Raw genomic sequence first — 14,367 nt, 5'->3', positions numbered from 1 at the left:
ATTGGCGGCCTCCCATCTCTCCTGCCAATGACTCTTGTCCTCTTTGGGGACAGTCCTTCCAAGGCCTCTCCCTGAGGTTTGATCTGGGGCTCATTTGCAAAAACCCAGCTCTCCAAATCTCCACCAAGACTCCCCCGCCCTAGTTCGCATCCCTTTCAAGTCCTGCCCCCCTGCGAGGTGGCAGACACTTGCATTCAATAGACTAATCACTTCTGCCTTGTGAATAAGTGCAGAAAAGTCACCCTCCAAAACAATTTCTGTGTGCTTCTCCAGGGTCTTGTGAAGATGATGTCCAAACACGGAAGAGTGAGTCCGATGGGGGAATCCAGCATCCATGAACGGTGAGAAAGGAGTCGGCATAGGAGCTAGATCCGGCCACCTCACTCTCAGGCGGTTCATGTTTATTATTTTATACACCATTTCTTCCAAACAATATTGGAGGCCACTTACGGCTAGAAAGAAGACATGTATAGAACGATATAAATTAAAGAAGAGGAAACATATAGGTCAAGCCCTAGACTAACATATTTATCAGGAGTATAAAAATGGTTAAGCATCTGCCTTCGGCTCAGGGTCCTGGGATCGAGTCCCGCATCAGGCTCCTTGCTCAGTGGGGGACCCTGCTTCTCCCTCTGCCTGCCACTCCCCCTGTTTGTGCTCTCTCTCTCTCTGACAAATAAATAAATAAAATCTTTTAAAAAATATAAAAATAAAATAATAAAATAAAATAAAAATTCACCCTGAGCTTGTTGATAGCCAAGGCAAAAGCAAAACATGGTGGACCAAATCACTTTCAACCACCACTTAAAAGGAAAATCATTAGATCCTAGTTGTAAATTAGCAGAGGGAGGGGCACCTGGGTGGCTCAGTCGGTTAAGCCTCTGACTCTTGATTCGGCCGAGGCCATGATCTCAGGGTCAGGAGATCGAGCCCCATGTTGTTTGGTCTCCGTGCTCAGCGTGGAGCCTGCTTTAGATTCTCTCTCTCCCTCTGCCCTCCTCCCCAGTCCTCTCTCTCTCTCTTTCAAAAAATAAACAAATAAACAAATAAACAAATAAGCAGGGGAATTCATATGAGGGACTTTAAAAATAGTATAAAGATGGGGCACCTGGGTGACTCAGTCGGTTGAGCATCTGACTTTGGCTCAGGTCGTGATCCCACGGTCCTGGGATAGAGTCCTGCATCGGGCTCCCTGCTCAGCGGGGGAGTCTGCCTCTACCTTTCCATCTGCTTCTCCCCCAGCTCATGCTCTCTCTCACTCTCTCTCTCTCAAATAAATACAGTCTTTTAAAAAAAATAGTATAAAGAACAATGGTAAAGACTGCTCCTTATGTGGATGCAGGTATGTTCTTCACATCAACTTTGTGTGGGTCTTTGAGAAAAGATGACCTCACAGGGTAAAGGGCTCCCTGGTTTTCTCATATAACCCTGTCTCTATAGCATGAGTGAAGGGGAGAATTATCAGTTATTGCAGGCAACCAAAGTTGTTCATTTAAGTCTCCTGCCTGATTTGAAGTATAGAGATTTGAATTATCACCAAATCGTGTAATTTCAACATCCTTAATGCTCTCAAACCAGTACACTACTCTTTTTCACCATGGTCTCCAGCTTCATGACAGACCACCCTCAGCTCTCCCTGGAACTGATTTGTCTCCAACCCTCCCATCCACTCTGTGCCCAGAGCAGTTAGACACAGCCTTTCCCAGACGTGACTTTGACCATGCTCCTTCAGGACCTTCCCACTGCTGCCAGGACATGAAGGTCCTAGCCTGGCCTTCCAGATCTTTTGTGATCTGGCCTCCTGTCAACACTGCCAGGCTCACCTCCCTTCCTCCACTGTACCACTCTTCCACTTCTCTCTCTTCTGGAATATGTATATCTCTTCCAGATGCCCCACAATCTTTACCTGGCTATTCTTTCTCACCCTTCGGATCCCAGCCTAGACATCCTATCTTGCACAAACCCTTCCTCGGCCTCTTTAGACAACCCAGTCTGTGTGTGTCTGTTATTTTATTGCTTCTCAAACCACATTGGAATCACCCATTTACCCACCTGCTGGCTCTATGGGACTCTCAACATCATTGCTCAGGAGCACAGCCCCCAGAGCCAACCCTGCTTCTCCACTTCCCCAGCCGTATGATCCTGAACCACTCATTTCATGCCCCCTGCCTCAGTTCCCTCATCTCTAAAATGGGACTCATGACAGCCCCTGCCTCCTAAAGATATTATGAGGACTAAATGATAAATTTCATGAAAAGCACTTATACTTACACATAGTAAGTATGAACAACAAGTGCTATTAGCATGAGCAGTGGTATTATATTAGGATAGAAATTTCAGCTGGTTTATTCACTGTTTTACCCCCACACTCAGCCCGACATCTGGCACAGAGGAGGGGGTCAATGAACATTCATCAGACGAAAGAATGAATGGATGAGCGTTGAATTATCTGGTTCTATCACATACATAGTTCAGTCTGCACGTTATTTGGGTCTGCGTAGACCAAAAGAACCAATTGTGCTCACACCTCCCCAAGTTTGTTTGCTCTGGTGTTTTTTCCATTTACTCTGTCAGGAGAGGGATTCCATTTTACAGAGAAGGGAGGAAGGGGAGCCTGGTTCCAAAGGCCTGTTTGTTCTCATTATTAATTTTCCTCTCCTCTTCCAAGTAGAGTTTGAATGATTTTGAATGTGCACTCATTTGGAACGGCACCCTCCTTCTCTTGTTTCATGCCTGGCTGCAATTAAAGTCAAAAACAAAATTTGAAAATACAACTTTATTATAGAGTGGAAGAATTGTTGATTCAGGGACTAGCCTGTAATCTCACAACATTACAAAAAAAAAAAAAAAAAAAGAAGAAGAAGAAGAAGAGAAAAAAAAGGAAGAAAGAAAAGAAAAAAAAGAATACCAAGCTGCTAGCTAGTGGGTTCGGTCTCACCAGCAGAGACTCGAAACTCCAGAATCAATAACTCAGTTAACTTTGCCTGTTTCTAACACAATTATAAGAATTGGAAAGTTGCCCAAAGGAATTAAGGTCTTACGAGAACAGTGATCCCCACCCCCTTTTCTAAGGAAGTGCTCGAGTGATAAAAGCAAAATAACTGAATGGGGTGGGGCTCAGCAGTTTCCAGTGTCAGATCAGAGAGCTGGAAGAAAGCTCAGAGGTCATCTGGAGGCCATTTCACAGATGCAATAACTGAGACCCAGGGAGGAAGGAGTTTACCCAAGTTCACATGTTGCGCATGAATCTTGAAGCATTTCCATTATGATTTCTTCCTCCGTGCAAGAAATATCTACTGAGAGTCTCTTCGAGGCCAGACATTGTGCTAAACATGGGGAGTTCATGGATGAGCTAAGCTGACGTGTTCTCTGCTCTTACAGAGTTTACCTTCTATGGTGGAGGTGGTCAGTCAACAGGTAAACCAACAAATAAGGATGGAATAAATGGCCAGAACTAAAGAGAGGGCAGTGGTAGAGAGCTCGCTTTCCGGGGTGGTCAGGCAGGGCGACTGAGGAAGAGGAGGGGACGTTCTCAGTGGGGGGGGGGGGGGAGCTAGCTTAGAGACCCGGAGACAGGGATGAGCTTGGCAAATTCAAGAAAACAAAGGGAGCAGAGTGTGGCTGGGGCACAGGAAGTGATATGACGCCCACATCCTAAAATAGAATAGAACAGTGCTTGCCCTCATGCTCCTAGCACCTGAGAGGCCACTGGCCCTGGGCAGAATGGGGGGGGGGGCTGGAACCTAACCTCCAACCCACTCGCCCTGAGAGCTGGGACACCTGGATCCACACTCACCTGTTCGCATCGTGTATGAAAATGGTTTCCACTCACCAAGGAGAAAGGCGTTGGCCCAGACTTCTTACCAGACTTAATGCAGCCACCAAATCAGGAGAAAACCATGTCAGGGGGAATGTGGCTGTGGTGAGAAAGGTCTGGAGAGGAAGTTGCAGCATCACAAAGTGGGAAAGAGCACAATCTTTAGTCAGGCACCCTTGCAAAGAGACGGGCTTAACCGCCACGCAGCTGGGCATGTTGTCCGATTTCTCGGAACTGTAGCTTTCTCCTCTGCAAAACAGTTACCTCACTGTGGAGTTGGGAGGAATAGATGGGATCCTGCTCATAAAGAGCTTAGCACCCTTCAAACCCTCACCCTGAGCCACGTACTAGCATCTGCTTTCTTGGATGCGCACACCAACGGGCATTCTTGGTCCCTTGCCCCAGCTAGGCCCCCAATTCCACAACCCCACTCCACCATCCTCCCTTCAGTACTGGCCACCAGAGACCCACCTGAATGAGAAGCTAATACTCTGGGGCCCAAGGACCATTTGGCACAAGGCCGCATAGGCTGCCTGCCCAACCCCCACCCACCACCCTGTGAACCCCACAGCAGATGACCTCAGCAGAATGAATGAAATGAATAGCACTGTTTTTGTTTAAACACCAATGAGGTGATGTCTGGTTTTTATTAAATATCATAAGTAAATAATTAATTCATACCAGAAACAAAAAGTATAAACATGGCTGTATTATAAACAGTCTGCCCATCACACCAAGGGCCCCTGTTGGCTACACTCTAGAACCATGGGCTTAACTGGCTGGAGGCCTTAGCTGCACTGAAATCCCAGCAAGCAAGTGTCCTGGTAGGTAGGGAAATAGGCTGTTCCTCTGCTCAACTCTGCACAACCATCCTCTACAAAAAAGTCCTTGATCCTGTCACTCACCATTGAATAACAACGGTGATAATTATATCAATAATAATATTTCTGAAGCCCTTGTTATGTGCTAGGTCCAGACTGTCCACTAGGGCAGCCATTAGCCACATGTGGCAATTCCACACCTGAAATGTGGCCAATCAAAACTGAGATGTGCTGCAAGCATAAAGATTATCCACCGGGAGTGCCTAGGGGGCTCAGTCAATCCCAGGGTCCTGGGAGCAAGCCCCGCATTGGGCTCCCTGCTCAGCGGGGAGTCTGCTTCTCTCTCTCTCTGGCAAATAAATAAATAAAATCTTTTTAAAAAAATTATCCACCATATTTCAAAGATTTAGTATGAAAAAAGTAAAATATCCCATTAATAATTTTTTATGATTGCATATTGAAACAATATTATTTTGTATATATTGGGTTGAATAAAATATCTTAATAAAATTAATTTCACCTTTTTTAATATGGGTACTAGAAAATTTTAAATTATTTACATGGTTCTCATTTGATCTCTAATGAAGAAGCAACCAAGTGCAAAGCATGATACATGCATTATTTCCTTCCAGCTCCAGAGTAACCTGTTCAGGTAAGGACAGTTATTATCCCCATTTTACAAATGATAATTCTGAGATTGAGTAGTTCTGACTTTAATCCCTCACAGCCTGGAGACTGTTGAAGTGTTCTGTAGATACGTCCTTCCCTGACTTTCTTCACTAAATTCCATTTATTCTCAAGGCTTAGAACTGTGTCTTTCTCCTCCATGGAAGTCGTCAAGGGTGATTGGACCCCTAACAGTTGTCTTCTCTCTCTCTCTCTCTCCTCTTTCTCTCTCTCTCTTCCAAATGCCTGACCATAACCCTTCTTGCCTACTCCCCACAATTAGGGACATAAATAGCATCTGCCCTGTCCTATACACTTCCTGTGTCACATCGGTTGCCTTTTTCTTTGCAAAATAGTATGTTCTCATGCACTGTTTTTCAGACTATGGGTTGTAACCCCATCATTGGTAGGATGTAAAATCAATTTTGTGAGCCATAACTAAAAACTTTCAAGGAATGGAATAGAAGAGCATAGAAGAAAATAGAAGGCGGGGGAGGGAATCAGCATACATGACGCAGTGAAATATTGTTTCCTAGTGTGTGTCCCGGGTCATGATGTAATGCGTATTTCTGACTCTGCAGCTCAGTCCAGATGAGTTTGAGAAACACTGTGCTTGTGGCTAAAGGCGTGGGTTCCAGAGCTGGGCTGCCTGAGTTTGAGTTCAGTTCTATCACTAGACATGCATATCGAAGTAGTTTCCTGATTTGATTCATTTGGCATTATAAGAAGCAAGCTGGTGCTGAGTATTTTTACATGGTTATGTAAGCAAAGATGAGCTGTAAATCTTCATTCAGGAATGTGTGTGAGGATTACAGAAAGGATGCAAGATTATTGGGAGGGGAAGAAAGTGGGTATGACTAACTGGAGCTTTCATGGTCCCATGATCTATCCTTTCTTTGAAATTTTTTAAGGAAAAAATGGGAAGATCATTTCATTGCAGTCCTCCATTCTTATTTTTAAAAGAACAAGCCCCAAGCCCTGCAAATGGCTTATATTGAAATTTCATATTTGAATTAAAGGTTGTAAAACATGGTGGGGGTGGGGGGAGTGCTGATTGTACTCCTGCCTCATGGGGCTGTTGGAAGGATGAAATGAGAGATGCACGGAAGAGTGTACGTAGCCCAGGGACTGACACACAAAGCTACCAAATTGCTTCCCCCAGCAAAATAATAATAATAATAATAATAATAATAATAATAATAATAATAATGTGTGATTAGGATTCCCTTGCTCAGAACCTCCCATGGCACCTTATTGTCTACTAGATAAAGCATTGGCATCTGATTCTAGAATTCAGGCCCACCTCAGTCTGATCCTAAACTACCTCGGCAGCTTTGTTGCCCATGTACCAGGAAAGGTTCACCTTTCCCTACAGCCCCACGGGCTGCCTGCCTGACCGTAGCGAGCCTTGTCCATTTCTCCCCCTGCTAACACCGCTCTCTTCCTCCACCTAAATTCTCCTCTTGTCTGCTCTCTCTACCTGGTCAAGGTCTGGCAGCTTTCAACACCAAACTCAGCCCCCACTCTTCAGCAGAGCTTTCAGTGATCTCTTTTCGGACTTCTCAACCAACTCACTGGTCTCAACTATTGTCTTTTTTTTAAGTTCAAGAGCCCGCCATTGCACAGGGTTAAAGAAAAGCAAGGCGGAGAAGGGAGAGCGCTGATAAGGGAGGAGTTGTCAGTGGATCCTCAGAATCTCCAGGAGGGATGGTGCAACCATGGACCGCCAGGCGCCACCCTCGGAGTTTTTGATTCAGTAGGTGTTGGGAGAGGGAGGATTGAGAATGTGCATTTGTAACAAGGTCCCGGCTGATGCTGATGCTTCTGGTCGGGGAGCCACACTTGGAGAACCACCGCTGAAGTACTTCAGAATATGGGCTCCGTAAGATGGGCTTAGGGCAACATGGTGCCAAATGCTCTACAAACTCAGGATTCAAATCTGGCCCCCCTTTTTTTTTGGAAGTTAATCTCTGTTTTGATACCAGAATGTTCTATATCATTCTTTTAAAACGTCTCCCCACATACACCCAGAACTCCAGAATTTACTGAGTAGAGAAGGAGTTACTCCTCTTGCACCGGCCGCGGCAACGCCATGGCAATCAGTTTACCGCTGCCATTGCTTCTCAGGAACACACGGGGGCGCTGTTGAGGACTGGTTCCACACCGCGACTGGTGGTTGGCCGTTGATAACTGGGTTGTCCTAACTGGTCCATGCGCCTGCTGAGGTGCACTGAACCCTTGTGTTGGGCTTTAATGTTACAGCATTTTTCCATTAACAAGCTCACAACCAGCCATTTTTGACCAAAGCACGACCACTGTGCTAAGATAGCGGGATCCAAGTTCAGATCATCAACCAACCACTATGCCAAAACCAGCCCACCTCTGTGGATTTTCAACACTTTGAGTTGAACTTAAAGATGATTCTCCTCGAGGTAACTATTTTAAGGACTCCGTTGTCCTGTCCCACCGTTGGTAGGGGCCATCCAGAACCTCCTAGATAGCTCTAAAAGAGATTGAGAGCCATTTACACAAAACTGACCAATTCTCTCCAGGCACAGCTTTACATAACAAAAGAGAGAAGCAGCTTTTGGTAAACCACTCAAAAGAACAAAAAGGTGTTCTTTATTTCTTTTCCCAAGACAATGGAAGTCTATTTAGGCTTTTCATTTGCACATTAAGAGGGGCTTTTCAAGAGCCTTTATCCTGACCCAGCTGACCTACTCCAGAGACTCTGAGCCAGAAGCCACTACCCCATTTAATTTTTGCTTTGTCAAGCACCCAACCCACCTTCAGTTTGCGTCTGTAACGTCAGTCTGCCCTGAGTGGGTCATAATGACAGTTTAGTGGATTGCAACTCTACTCTTTTTTTACTAAATTAAAGTGGAAAGTAAAGGAGTATTTTGCATGTGTTAAAGAAAGAATTGATGCATGGAACTTTTATTTTCCCATGTCTATACTGGTTCAAAATTTTAAGTGCATTCAAGTTGGGAGCAAAGTCAAAAGATTTGAGTCCACTTCTTTCTGCAAAAGATCTAACTTGTTACTCAAACATTTCCCCCTTTTTTTGGTGTTCTCTTCATTCTTTTGCCTAAACTGTTGGAAGCCTATTTTGGTCCCCTCTTCTGGCCTCCAAGGTCCCAGAAGATCCTTGCCCCCGTTGTTTTGCAGTTATCTAAGTACTCTGGGACCCCTCCTCCTTCACTATCCACCCTCCGTAGACCTTGTGGTCCTTGAGGGCAGACTGTGTCGTAATCCCTACTGAGCCCCCAGCGTTGGCACACAGCACTGGCACAGTAAATATCGGCTGAATGTCCCCAACGGGCCCTCATGAATTGTTGTCTTTGGCACCTTTCAAATACCTTATGTCATAGTTGCTAGAAACTCTTCCCCAACCGTGGTAACTTGGTGTACATCTCTATAGCTCATCCTTTTCTCTTAGAATATAAACCCCTTAAGGGCAGAGAACACCTCTTATTCTTTGGATCCAGAGTCCTCAGAGAAAACTGAATGTAAAGGCGTGTGCACTATAAATCCCAGTTGATGGATGGAAGGTTCTGCTGAGCAGAGTATAGGAGATTAGGCAAGTCGGCTTTCTTTAATTCACTCAGTGTGTTCCAGAAAGTAAGGGTGTTCAACAGGTTATATTAAATAAAGCAAGATAACATAAATTAGAAGCCAATGAGAACTTCTGAGAATTTTAACTGAAAGATCAATATATATGCATAAAGATTCAGCTCTCCAAGTATATACTAAAACCTTTTTTTATAAAAAGAGAAAAAAAATTTTAGCAACAGGGCAAAATTCAACAATCCTACATTGGTTGAATAAATTATGGGACACCTACAAGACCAAAGATGTGCATAATATAAGGTAAGAAGTGGTATTGCAGAGGACTGTTCTAAAATACTATATATGGTATTGATTTCATTTTGTAAAAGACATGTGTATACCAATGGAGGCTGGGGGAAGAAGAAAATACACCAGAACATGAATGTGGTTCTTTCCAGGTGTGACTAAGTGATTTTTACCAATTTTGTGTTTGTCTCCTGTGTTTTCTACACTTTCTAAAAATGAATTTATATTACCTTTGCAAGAGGACAGTGTAAGAAATTCTGTTCATTTGTTTGTTTTTGTTTTTGTTTTTGTTTTTGTTTTGTTTTTTCTTTCTTAAATAGGTAGACCAAAAGAAAGGAAAGTAAGAGCAGGGAGCTAAGAATGAGGCTTCTTCCAAAAATGAGTCTGTAAACGCTCAAACAGGCAACTCACAAGTTTGGCTCTGAGCTTTCCAGCAACTCACACAAAAAGGGAAGTGGGATCAGCTGCATAACTCGAGTTGTCCGGGGAAAAACTGTACTCCTCTTGATTACATAGGTATCTATCAGTTTCTCCTTTGAAGCCCTCTGAGGATGTTGTGCAATGTAATTAATAACATCCTCTACAGATCCTATCATCCAGAGTTTCCTAGAGTTGGCTTGCAGTAGAGCAGTCTCTAAACTAGACTACCGCGCTCCCTGCCCTCATTCCAAGGATGGCCTTGGGGCAAGGGATTTAATTCCTCACTGAGTACCTCTACTTATTAGTGGTGATTAATTACTTCATATCTAAATAACTGGCAGTTATTAACAGCCACAGTGAGCAAAAATAGTTATTAATCCATCCTAGCCTCTGGCTGGCTTCTCTGAATGAGTTGACTCCCTCCCCCCCCCCCAAATTGCCAGGAGCCCCTTTCCAGGGGTGTGGTCTCCTCAGACCTGCACAGCAGCAAGGCCCTCGGGTGACTCAGTGACTCATCTACTCTCCCACCTTGACTTCACCCCGGAGTACAGAGGCAAGAAGCCAGAAAGACTTAATTGTTAAATATCTCCTATCTAAAGTCCAAAGTACCCAATAAGACCAAATTAGTGGGCTTTTCCTTCACAGCTAGAGCTCTTGGAATAGACATGTGGAGAAAAGAGAGAAAGGCAGCAGAAGGGGCATGTAGACTCCAAGGAAGTTCCCCAGTCTGGGATCCCAGGGCCTTCTCCATGGGACGCATTGGGGCTCAGGGTCTTTGACTTTTTACGACACCTGCCCATAAAGGTGCTAAGGCTCACAAGTGAATGTGGGAAGGTGAGAGGGCTTCTGAATTGGGGAGCAGATCATCTCAGTGCCATAGGTGAGAGAGGGCACAAGCAAAGAGGGGGCGTAAAGAGATCCTTATCCACCCCTAAACATCAGGGAACGCCTCCTGGCGGAGGTGATATCTGAACTGGGACTTGAAGCATGAGTATGGCTTTGCAGAACTGAGGAAAAGGTCAAGGGCATTCCAAGGAAGCCAAGGCACGCTGTCCTCCTCTGGGAACTTCCCATCATCTCCTATTGCCAGGGCATAAAATTCAGAATGGGATGGAGACAAGGCTAGGAGAAGCCAGGTCACGGAGGGCCAGGGATGTAGCTCCAAAGAAACAGGCCTGGGTTTATGTACACGAATGCCAAGACCAGGCAGGTGATGCGAATCGGTGCACTGGCCTGGAGACAAGAGAGGATGATGGACAGTGTAGCAAATCGGAGTGCTCCTGAGTCACCCAAAGAGGCTAGTCATACTTCAGCCAGTTGTTACTGTGGGAGAATACAGAACTAATTGCTAGATGTCCCCATTGTTTAAGAGACGACAAATCCAGATCCCTAGGTACTAGTCTCCCCATTTGTAAATGCTGGTGACTAATTCAAAGTTAAAACACAGGTGGGATGCCGGGGTGGCTCAGTCAGTTAAGCGTCTGCCTTCGGCTCAGGTCATGATCCCGGAATCCTGGGATTGAGCCCCGCATCGTGCTCCCTGCTCAGCGGGGAGTCTGCTTCTCCCTCTCCCACTCCCCCTGCTTGTGTTCCCTCTCTCGCTGTCTCTCTCTCTGTCAAATAAGTAAATAAATAAATAAAATTTGTTAAATAAATTAAAATAATTAATTAGAATAATTAATTAATTGAAATGAATAAATAAAAATAATTAAAATAAAATAAATAATTTAAAATAAATTAAAAATAAATTTAAAAAAACAGAAATACACATAAAACAAAGTTACATGTTGACCGCTTGAAAAAATGTTATGGTCAAGCCTCACAGGAACATAAGCCTGTATTTCCCTTCGGGGCAACGATTTGCTATTTGCTAATTCAGTGTGCTGTGACTTTAGAGAACACAACTATCCCAGATAGTGAGAATTGGCTCTATATACATATGCACTCACCTTAAGGTTGCTCTTTTTTTAGTTCTACCAAATCTGATTAACTGTGTTTTCAAATTAAATATTTTGAAAAAGATCTTTTTTTAATTGCAGGGGCGGGAATACTCTGAGCACATGATGAGGAGTAGGAGTTTAAAAATATATGTAGCAGATTTTGTTTTCTCTGCTCCAATCAATTCAGGATAAACTTTTCCACTGAAGCGAATCTTGATATTGCTGACTCTTCCGAGGCAAGCTGGCTTTGGGGAATAGATTCAAATCTGCTCCCAATTTAATGTTACTCAGTGCTGAAGTATTTATAACTTTGTTTGCTGAATCATTACAAAGTATCTGAGTAAAAGAAAATTAATCAAGTCCTGAAGTTTTTATGCCCCCAGGGGTTTTGGGGGGATTAAATGAACAGAACTTTGTTTTATTATAATTGGTTTTCAACCTTCATAGGTGTCTACAGCCCTTAATGTAAGTAATTTCATATTGATCCTGGAAAGTTGGGTTCCATTTGAGACTTTTCAATATTCTTTCATTCCTATTGCTAAGGGTCGATGAAAAAAATGAAGTGAAATGAGGTGAAATGAAAAAAATATATTTTACACACACACACCCCCAAACAAAACCACCCTAAGCTTTTCAGTTTGTTTGAAAACCATTAGTAAATTCTGTCAAGTTGGCTGCCCAAGGTCATTTCAACCTCACACCGTCTATTTTTAAACTTTCAGTTGTGTGTGGGAGATTCAGAACTTTCAGCTAGAAAACAGTGCTTGGGCTAAAGCGGGTGCAAGTGTGACTTCTCTGGGTTTTAAAGAACTGTTCTTCAGATCATGGTTTTCATCAAAGTCATTCTGTACGTTTTTGTAAACATTTTTAATAAGAAAAAAATTTAAAAAGCAGAAACAATCTGAAAGGTTCCTCTAAATATGGAAACATTGGGATGAATGTTATGTTTTTAAGGCTCTTACTTAGGAAAACACTAATTAAAATTAATTAAAAAGTCCACACCGTATATCTTATGGAAGGGAGACACTTCTTTACTGCTTTCAAAAAAAAAAAATTTTTCACTATCCTTCAGCCGTAAGAATGCAAGAAGATAGGTTTTCTTTTGTTCTTACTTTGGCTTGCTACAACTCTACTCTTCATTTTTTTTTAAGATTTTATTTATTTATTTGACAGAGAGAGACAGTACAAGTCGGGGGAGCAGCAGAGGCAGAGGGAGAAGCAGACTCCCTGCAGAGCAAGGAGCCCAATGGGGGACTCGACCCCAGAACCCTGAGATCATGACCTGAGCCGAAGGCAGACGCTTAACCAACTGAGCCACCCAGGTGTTCCTCTACTTTTCATTTTGAAAATGATTTGAAAACAAGAAAGGGGGATGGATCTAGCTCTCTGAGTGCAGAGCTTAGCCCCTTCCCTTACTGGCTGTGCAATTTGGGCACATCACTGGGCTTCTGTGGCTGTTCTTCTGGGACACGAAGCTCTGACACCTGCCGTGCAGCCTTCATCCACGTCCAGCCGTTGACCAGATCACCCAGAACATAACAAGTGCTCAGTACAAGTTGGTTGTTGTCTGTAAAACTTGCACCCTCCAATAATCATATTTATAATGGGGGCGCTGTTCTCACATTAGAACAAAATGGCCAGTGATACTTTAACCAGTGTGTATTTTTAAAGACCCAAGGCATGTTCCTGAGGGACAAATACAGGAATTTTCCACCCAGAGTCCTTGTTTACCAAATACCTGTGGGCAAATACAGGTTTGTCCTTTATTAAAAGGGAGATGGGGCAAGAAGAAAAGAGAGGAATGCCTCCATAGAAAGGCAGTTTGGTGCAGATTTTCTGAATAAAAAGAAGACCAGCTGCCCTGACTCCTGATTGTTTTCCTGTGGTCACCAAAACTATAGATTAGATATCACTGGAACTCCCATTTCTACGACCTGCCCCATGAATGCTTTCTTGGATGCAGGAAGAGAGAAAATCTCCTTCTCAATTCTCCCTTTGGACTTCCAATAAGAACGTTTTTTTAACAACAAAAAAGCAACATGGGGAATGATGGCCAAACCCATGGCCACTTCTCTCTTGAAATAGAACTTTTTTTCAGGCAGCAGTGTGCACGGCCTAGGGAGATGATCCAGGATGACACATGAGTTTATATTGTGTATCTGCAGAGTGACTCCTGGACCCTGAAAATTGTGAAGCCATCCTGTCATACTTCAAATTCAAGCTTTGCCACCCAGCAGGTGTCTGATCTGGGTAAGTTTACTTCTCTGCTACTTTGTCTGTAAGATGGAGATAATAGCCCTCAGAGGTTAAACGAGTTATCACATGAAAAATATTGCTTAGGATAATGTCTCGCACTGTGTTCATATCATTATTATTAAATATTACGTCTGAGAATATTAAGGGTCTGCTAAACCATTTTTACATCTGTATCTTACCTGATCATATGACCATCCTTCAAACTTGAAATTGACAGCCAATGGGGCCTTTTGTATGGGCTACTCATAGGGAAATGGATTAGCAATATTCTGTCCAGTCTTCCCAAATTCCACCATTGGGTAAGGGCACAGCCAGGTGGCTTATGCAAACTCTTCCCAGGACAACTGGAACATGATGCTAGAGGACCCACTGCAGGTGTGTCTCTTGGCAGAAGAGCTAATTCCAGGAAGCATGTCTCCTTGTCTTCCAGGATGAATGACTCCCTCGCTCTTTTAGGTGTGGACCCAGGTGGTTGGTCTAGCATCGTACACAGTTCTGTTCACATTCATTCTTAATTCAGTTAAACCAATACCAGGACAGATGCCATTCAATTCTGTTTCCACATACTCCTGGCTGAAGTAGCCTTCCTCAG

General features: G+C 43.6%; 1 protein-coding gene across 2 annotated transcripts in view; it reads left to right on the top strand.

Annotated features, from left to right (window-relative positions):
• The first annotated feature begins 7,576 nt into the window (after nucleotides 1-7,576).
• The window catches only part of LRIG1 (leucine rich repeats and immunoglobulin like domains 1), a 164,357-nt gene continuing 157,566 nt past the window's right edge, over nucleotides 7,577-14,367 (top strand). Inside the window, exons 1-2 of one of the 2 annotated variants that reach the window (XM_073901516.1) lie at nucleotides 7,577-7,736; nucleotides 13,685-13,769. The gene's annotated coding sequence lies outside the window, so the exon portion shown is untranslated. Of the gene's footprint in view, nucleotides 7,737-13,684; nucleotides 13,770-14,367 lie in introns of those variants that run through there. The other variant, XM_073901517.1, reaches the window with a different exon arrangement.

The sequence above is a fragment of the Callorhinus ursinus genome, unplaced genomic scaffold (genome assembly GCF_003265705.2).
Source record: "Callorhinus ursinus isolate GAN/ISIS: 27379988/994484 unplaced genomic scaffold, GSC_fseal_2.0 scaffold15, whole genome shotgun sequence".
Taxonomy (NCBI): Eukaryota; Metazoa; Chordata; class Mammalia; order Carnivora; family Otariidae; genus Callorhinus; species Callorhinus ursinus.
The sequence above is the reverse complement of the archived record's forward strand: the minus strand, read 5'-3'. Positions and strand labels throughout refer to the sequence as shown.